This window comes from Schistocerca serialis, chromosome 3 (assembly GCF_023864345.2).
Source record: "Schistocerca serialis cubense isolate TAMUIC-IGC-003099 chromosome 3, iqSchSeri2.2, whole genome shotgun sequence".
Lineage (NCBI taxonomy): Eukaryota > Metazoa > Arthropoda > Insecta > Orthoptera > Acrididae > Schistocerca > Schistocerca serialis.
In genome coordinates this window covers 618233382-618242106 of record NC_064640.1, presented here as the reverse complement: position 1 = coordinate 618242106, position 8725 = coordinate 618233382, and the positions used below count along the sequence as shown (strand labels likewise).

At 42.4% G+C, this 8725-nt stretch overlaps 1 non-coding gene across 1 annotated transcript; it reads right to left on the bottom strand.

Annotated features, from left to right (window-relative positions):
• Positions 1-8194: 8194 nt before the first annotated feature.
• Positions 8195-8267, bottom strand: Trnaa-cgc (transfer RNA alanine (anticodon CGC)). The gene has a single exon. It is a non-coding gene; the product is annotated as a tRNA-Ala (tRNA).
• Positions 8268-8725: the final 458 nt, after the last annotated feature.

Sequence of the window (8725 nt, the reverse complement as noted above, 5' to 3'; positions counted from 1 at the left end):
ACCTGTCGCTGTCAGTGAATGTAGATACATCTCATTCAGTTTCCTAGCATGCGTTTCAAAGGGAAGTGAGGATTTGGAGGCAGACACCTAGCAAAAGGCTTACAGCGGATGACAAAGCTGCACGTCTTCAGTGGGCCAAACAATACAGAAACAGAACAGTAGCTGAATAGAGGCGTTTAGTTTGGTCTGGAAAGACACGATTTTGCCTCTTTTTAAAAGCTGCAAAACATCTAATGCACCGAAGGCCCAATATGCGGTTAACCGGCAGTTATGGAGGGTGTACTTCAGGCCAGAGAGCTCTGTGATGTTTCTGGGGTGTTTCTCCTACTGTGACTTAATCCCACTCATTCACGTTACTGTTAACATGGACCAGAATGTTTATTTCGGCATCCTGAGTGATAAAGTACTAATCTTTCTTTTACATCATCGTGATAAGTACGCAGTGAGCATTCCCGTCTTTTGGGATGACAATAGTAGTGTCCACTAAGCTTCTAGCGCTCTTGGTTAGACGCCCACTCAGACGTATTAGCGTCATGTATCCTAGGAGCACTAAGTTTTGTCTGCTGTGTTTGTTAAGTCTCTGCGACTTTTTTCCATCTTGTTGCATTATTTTCTGCTTCCATTACCGAATTAACGTTTTTATCTTATCACTGCGGCCTTTTTATATGCATCATAAAGTGATTGTTTATTAGTCTGTATGTACCCTGTTTGAATTCTTTACGTACCTATCTCATGACATGTTGCCTTCATCTATTTTTTTTAGCTTTTCTACAGTTCTGAATGATTTCATTTTTATGTAGCCTATATTGTTGCTGTTACCTTACTACACTTTTACGTTTTCTTCCTTTCTCCATTAACTTCAGTATCCCATTTGTTATCTATGGTTGCCTGTTTTCTGCCCTTTTCAATTATAGTATTTTCTATGCTGCATTTACAAAACTTCTTTTAAAGCATCTCATGAAGTTAACGGCCTAGACCTCCTAACAACGAACAGAACTGAACTTAAGGAATCACTTAACATAGAGGAAGATATCAGCGATCATAAGGCTGTAATAGCAACTATGACCATGGGTGTTACAAGGAATGTTCAGAAAGGTAGGAAAATATTTTTGCATAGAAAGAGTGGCAGGATAAAAACTGCAGAGTATCCGTGAAGTCTGCATCAAATATTCTGTGCTAAGAACGAAGATGTGGAGTACAAATGGGAAACATTCAAAAGCGGCGTTCAATATGCCTTAGATAAGTATGCTCCGAGCAAGGTCATGAAGGATGGGAAAGGCTATCCGTGCTTTAATAGCGGTGTTAGAAAACTGCTATGTAAACAAAGAGACCTTCACAAAGAGAAGTCAATATCTAGCTGACAAATGAAAGTTGAACTAAGCGAAAATCAGCGTAAAGAGAGAAACGAGAGAAGCCTTCAGTGACTTTGAAGGTAAAGTTTAGTCAATCGACCTGAGTAAAAAGACTAAGAGGTTTTGGTCTCACTTAAAAACAGTAAGCTATTTGAAATTCTCTATTCATTCACTCAAGGACCATACTGGCACCGAAACTGAAGATATTAGAGAGAAGGCCGTCTTCCGGTATTGTTTCATCGCGGAAGATCGTAGGACGGTCCCACCTTTCTGTTATCGTACGAACGTCCAAATGGAAGATATTGAGATAGCGGCGGCGGAATACAAAAATAGCTACAGTCGCTTAGTGGTGGAAAGACATCAGGACCAGGCGAGATAGCTATAAGATTCTACAAAGATCATGCGAAAGAACTTACTCCCCTTCTAGTAGCAGTTTACTGTAGATCGCTGGAGCAACGAAGGGTACCTAGCGACTGGAAATAGGTGCAGGTCATTCCCGTTTTCAAGAAGGGACGTAGCACAGATGCTCATAATTATAGGGCTATATCGTTGACATCAATCTGTTTTAGAATTGTGGAACATGTTTTGTGCTCGAGAATTATGACGATTTTGGGGAACAAAAATCTCCTCTATAAAAATCAACACGGATTCAGCAAAGTGAGATCTTACGAAACTCAGCTCGCTTTGCTTCTTAATGGGATCCATAGCGCTGTAGACAACGGCGGTCAGGTTAATGCCGTGTTCCTTGACTTCAGGAAGGCACTTGACACCGCCCCGCACTGCCCGTTAATGAACAAATACCCAACTCATCGAGTATCGGACCAGATCTGCGAATGGATACAAGACTTCCTTACAGATAGAACTCAACACGTCGCTCTTAATTGAATAAAATCGACAGGTTTCCGGAGTAGCCCAAGGAAATGTGATAGGACCGTTACTGTCGACATGTACATAAATGATCTAGTAGAAAGCGCGAGAAGCTCCTCAACACTGTTCGCAGATGATAAGGTTGTCTGTAAGAAAGTAGCAACGCCAGAAGACGGTATCGATTTGCAAAACGACCTGCAGATGACTGATAAATGGTGCAGACTCTGGCAGTTGACCCTGAACGTAAATAAATGTGACATATTGCGCATACATAGGAAAAGAAATCCACTTTTGTACAACTACACTCTTGATGACAACTTACTGGACACAGATTGTATCTTAAAATATCTGGGAGTAACTACCCACAACGAGCTTAAGTGGAATAACCACATAAAAGAAATAGTAGAAAAAGCAGGTGCCAGACTCAGATTCGTGGTAAGAATCTTAAGGAAATGTAACTCATCTACGATGGCAGTGGCTTACAAGACGCTTGTTTGACCTGTTATTGAGTGTTGTTCATCAATCTGGGATCCTTACCAGAAATGACTGATAGAAGAGATAGAGAAAAATCCAGCGAAGAGCGGCGCGTATCGTCACGGGTTCGTTTAGTCAGTGTGAGAGCGTTACAGAATGCTCAACTCCAGTGGCAGACGCTACGTTTTGCATCAAGGATAGTTTTATTATTGAAATTTCCAGAGAGTACTTTCCAGGAAGAGTCGTACAACAAATTACTTCGGCTCGCATACATATCGCGAAATTGCCACGACAAGAAAATTCGGGATATTAGAGCTAATACAGAGGCGTACCGACAATAATTCTTCTCATGCGCCATTCGCGAGTGAAACAGGGAAGGGGGATCAGTTAGTGATACCAACAGTACCCTCCGCCAAACGTCATTAGGTGGCTTGCAGAGTATGATGTAGACACTGAAGGCCATAGTTCCGATTTTCCACACTAGTGCAGTTGAAGTGACAACTCTCACACGTTCTTCCAAGATACTATGAATTTGTGGTTTCTTCAACTATTGTAGGTTCGAACGTTTCATCTGTTTTCTTTTTCATTTCTTGAACTTCAACTGGCATTTCCTGTATACTATATTATGGTCCCTATCAATGTCAACACCAAGATAACTCTTGGAGTCCTTGTTTCGTGGCTCACGTTTTATTGAAATACAGTCTATGTGATATCTTCTTTGATCCCTTGAAATCTTCACTGTGTTCGAAAAGTGTGTTCACACAAAATTTTGTTGGTATTTCTCCTCTCTCATTTCGCTAGTGGAGACAGAAGTCTCCCGTTGTTTTCTTTTCCCTACCTTCCCGTATGACTACATTCTAGTCACCCATTGTGATTAAGTTCTCATCCTCTTTGATATATTTTATAAGATCATTAAAATTATCACATACTGGTGCAGTTCCCTGCCATCTGCATTTGTGATTGACAGCAATACCTGGAAGGCTACAATGGGTATTGAATAGCCGTTCAGTTGAATTCTGCCAGCGATGTTCTTTCTATCTGTTGCAGATATCCCTTTACTAAATTGCCATTTTCCGTACTCATTATTATTCGTACTCCTGATCTACCATTATCTGATATACACTGAAGCGCCAAAGAAACTGGTACAGGCATGAGTATTCAAATACGGAAATATGTAAACGGGCAGAATATGGCACTGCGGTCAGCAACGCCTATATAAGACAAGAAGTGTCTGGCGCAGCTGTTAGATCGGTTACGCTGCTACAATGGAAGATATAAATGAGTTTGAACGTGGTGTTATAGTCCGCACGCGAGCGATGGGCCATAGCATCTCCGAAGTAGCGGGAATTTCCCGTAAGACCATTTCGCGAGTGTACTGTGAATATCAGGAATCCGGTGAAACATCAAGTCTCTGACATCGCTGCGGCCGGAAAAAGATCCTGCAAGAATGGGACCAACGACGACTGAAGAGAATCGTTCTGCGTGACAGAAGTGCAGCCCTTCCGCAAATTTCTGCAGATTTCAATGCTGGATCATCAACAAGTGTCAGCGTGCGAACCATTCAACGAAACATCATCGATATGGGCTTTAGGAGGCGAAGGCACACTCGTGTACCCTTGGTGACTGTACGACACAAAGCTGTATGCCTCTCCCGGGCCGGTCAACACCGACATTGAAGTGTTGATGACTGGAAACATGCTGCCTGAACGGACGAGTCTCATTTCAGATTGTATCTAGCGGATGGACGTGTACGGGTATGGAGACAACCTCATGAATCCATGGACCCTCCATGTCAGCAGGGGACTGTTCAAGCTGATGGAGGTTCTATAATGGTGTGGGACGTGTGCAGTTGGAGTGATACGGGACTCCTGATACGTCTAGATACGATTCTGACAGGTGACACGTACGTAAGCATACTACCTGATCATCTGCATCCATTCATGTCCATTGTGCATTCCGACGGGCTTGGGTAGTTCCAACAGGACATTGCGACACCCCACATGTCCAGAATTCCTACAGAGTGGCTGCGAGAACACTCTTCTGAGTTTAAACACTTTCGCTGATCACCAAACTCCCCAGACATGAACATTATTGAGCATATTTGGGATGCTTTACAAAGTGCTGTTCAGAGGAGATCTCCAACCCCTCGTACTCTTACGGATTTATGGACAGCCCTGCAGGATTCATGGTGTCAATTCCCTCTAGCACTACTTCAGACATTAGTCGAGTCCAAGCCACGCCGTCTTGCGCCAATTCTGCGTGCTCGCGGGGGCCCTACACGATATTAAGCAGGTGTACCAGTTTCTTTGGCTCTTCAGTGTACTTCACAGGAAAGGAGGAGGACCATACTGGAAAACCTATATATCTCTTAGACATCTCTTTGTCAGATGCGAGATGTTCACTACTTCTCGTTTACTGCGAATTACTCAGTTGTTTATTTACTATCTTTAATAGCACTGTATTTCCACATTATCTCGGAAACAATGATAATGTGATTGCACCGTTTCGTGTTATCGTATGGCAGTGAAATAACGCAGTCTGATTATTCCAAGTGCTTCAGCCTGTACCAGGAACCAATTAAAACATACCTCTAATCTTAACTTCTTGGAATAATCAGGGAATAACCAAACATTAATTCTTGCCGGATAAGAATTTTAAAAGTACTTGTTTGCTTTTTCCTGTGAATTTTATTTTACTCATGATACGCCTTGAGATATCTGCCTCCGCATTTAGTATTGCTAACGATTTATAAAATGGTGGCGCTTGATCGAAAACACTACAACCCTGGCACCGGGAGATCACATGATGACGAAATGCTTCAGATTACCAGGCTCTGGTTAAATCTCAAACCTCTCTGTTTTGTATCTTGGTGTGAGGGCATATGACGCTACTTATTGTCGTTGATGACATTCGAGATAAGGAGGCTATTGCTTCAGTCCATTATCACCCAAACAAGAAATTATGAGTCATCCACACGACATAAACACACTTGACAGTTCATAATAGCTCTGAGGAAGGCGTCGACAAACCATTTCTACAAGAAAGATCCTCTGTATTGCAATACGAGAATTCCCAACTCTCACTGACCAGTATGAAACCTGACTTTTGGCGTCTTGATTTAGCAGTTAACATTTATGATCAACACACTATTCTGATCTCAGTTTTAACATTAATACTTAATTTGGCACGACTCAAAAAGAAGCTTCAATCATCAGGTGCCTCTATCAATTAAACATTATTTTGTTTGCTTACATCTGCCGCAATCAAACCATAACCCTATGGTAGAGTAAACGATGTTTCTGATTGTTTTTAGTGCTCTGTTGGCCAGAAATTGGAGTTTATATGCTCACCAATGTAAGTTAAAGCTTATTTCACTTAATATATGTCATGTGAAAGTAAAAGTTGTTCGATTGTGACCCATAGTAAATTTATTAACAGAACTAACGAAAATTCGCCACCTAATCTCACTGGCTCACATAACAACAAAAACATGTCACTTGTGGTAACTGTAGTCACATAGAGTATTGTATAATTAGTAGCTGGGCAGTGAGCTGCCAAAACGTGTCATCTCAGACTAAATACTGTACTGCCATTAAAAGGTACAAGAAGTATAGTATAATTAGTAGCTGGGCAGTGAGCTGCCAAAACGTGTCATCTCAGACTAAATACTGTACTGCCATTAAAAGGTACAAGAAGTATAAAAGCACGTAGTTGATAAAATTCGTAAAATCGTAGCAGATCCTATACAGTTCCATACAACATAAGTGAGTTATGTTTAAAAGTAACATTTAGTGTCGTTTATTTTAATTTTACGCCTTTGCGCACCACGGAAAAGACAGTGCGCTATGAGAATACAAAAACTGATGCGTAGTATGGTTCAAATGGCTCTGAGTACTATGGGACTTAACGTCTATGGTCATCAGTCCCCTAGAACTTAGAACGACTTAAACCTAACTAACCTAAGGACATCACACACATCCATGCCCGAGGCAGGATTCGAACCTGCGACTGTAGCGGTCGCGCAGTTCCGGACTGTAGCGCCTAGAACCCCTCGGCCACCTCGATCGGCATGCGTAGTATGTAAAGAACCTGCAGTATTTACAGGATTACAATTATTGAACTACATGAATAAAAAGTAAATTATTTACAAACTACGTCGTGCACACACTTGACTCCACATGTAAACGTCACTATAGATATTCAGATTTATCATATGTTCGATATGCCTGCCATAATTGGTGATGATATGGCGCAAACGAATAGCGAAATTCTGTATGACCCGCTGGAGTATGGGAATATCGATGCTGTCGATGACCTCCTGAATGGCTGTTGTCAGCTCAGCATTGGTTTTGGGGTTATTGCTGTACGCCTTGTCTTTAATACAGCCCCACAAAAAGTAGTCGCATGTGTTCATATCCGTAGAGTATGGCGGCCAATCGAGGCCCATGCCAATGGCTTCTGAGTACCCCAGAGCCAGAATGCGGTCACCAAAGTGCTCCTCCAGGACATAGAACATTCTCCTGCTTCGATGGGATCGAGCTCCGTCTAGCATGAACAACATTTTGTCGAAATCACGGTGTCTTTGGATAATGGGGATGAATTCATCTTCCAAAACCTTCACGTTTCGTTCGGTAGTCATCGTGCCATCAAGGAATATCGCATCGATTATTCCGTGACTGGACATTGCACACCACACAGTCAGCCGTTGCGGATGAAGAGACTTCTCGATCGCGAAATGCGGATTCTCAGACCCCTAAATGCGCCAATTTTGCTAATTGATGAACCCATCCATATGAAAGTGGGCTTCGTCGCCAAAGCAAACCATACTGCGTATACTAATTCTGATCATGCGACCCGGCCAACCGTGCAGACTGAACGTCCTACCGCAAACCGTTAAGAAGTTATGAAGATTTTATTTCATATAGTTCAATAATTGTCACCCTGTACATTGTTTTTAACTGGGTAAACTATGGTTCATACTAATGGCACTAAACCTACACGAGGGCCCTGAAGATATCTTTTTTATTGTTTTCTAATAATTGTTATTATACCATGGAGTCATTTTCAAAGAAACACTACCCTTAACTGAATAGTAATTACATTTGGAAAGGATAAAATGGAGATGATGGGTTGACTGATTCTATGGGGATGGGTATGGGCTACGGGTAAATCATGTGGGTTGGGATGTGAGGAAGGATTAATTTACCAGTGTTCGTTATAGGTGGACACAAGAGTATAAGAATGTACAAAAAGGAAGGAGGTCAGGCCATTTTCATTGAGTTGTTTAACGTCCTGTCGACGAAGAGTATAATAGAAATGGCTGGGGAGGAGGAGGAGGAGATTAGTGTTTAACGTCCCGTCGGCAACGAGGTCATTTGAGACGGAGCGCAAGCTCGGGTGAGGGAAGGATGCGGAAGGAAATCGGCCGTGCCCTTTCAAAGGAACCATCCCGGCATTTGCCTGAAGCGATTTAGGGAAATCACGGAAACCCTAAATCAGGATGGCCAGAGACGGGATTGAACCGTCGTCCTCCCGAATGCGAGTCCAGTGTGCTAACCACTGCGCCATCTCGCTCGGTATGGCTGGGGACTCGAGCAGGATACGAAGGGGGAAAGAAAACGACCACGTCATTTTGAAAGTAACTATCCCGTCATTTCTACATCTACATCTACATGGATACTCTGCAAATCACATTTAAGTGCCTGGCAGAGGGTTCATCGAACCACCTTCACAATTCTCTATTATTCCAATCTCGTATAGAGCGCAGAAAGAACGAACACCTATATTCTTTCGTACGACCTCCGATTTGCCGTATTTTATCGTGGCGATCGTTTCTCCCTATGTAGGTCGGTGTCAACAAAATGTTTCGCATTCGGAGAAGAAATTTGGTGATTGGAATTTCGTGAGAAGATTCTGTCGAAACGAAAAACGCCTTTCTTTTAATGATGTCCAGCCCAAATCCTGTATCATTTCTGTGACACTGTCTCCCATGTTTCGCGATAATACAAAACGTGCTGACCTTCAGAGTACTT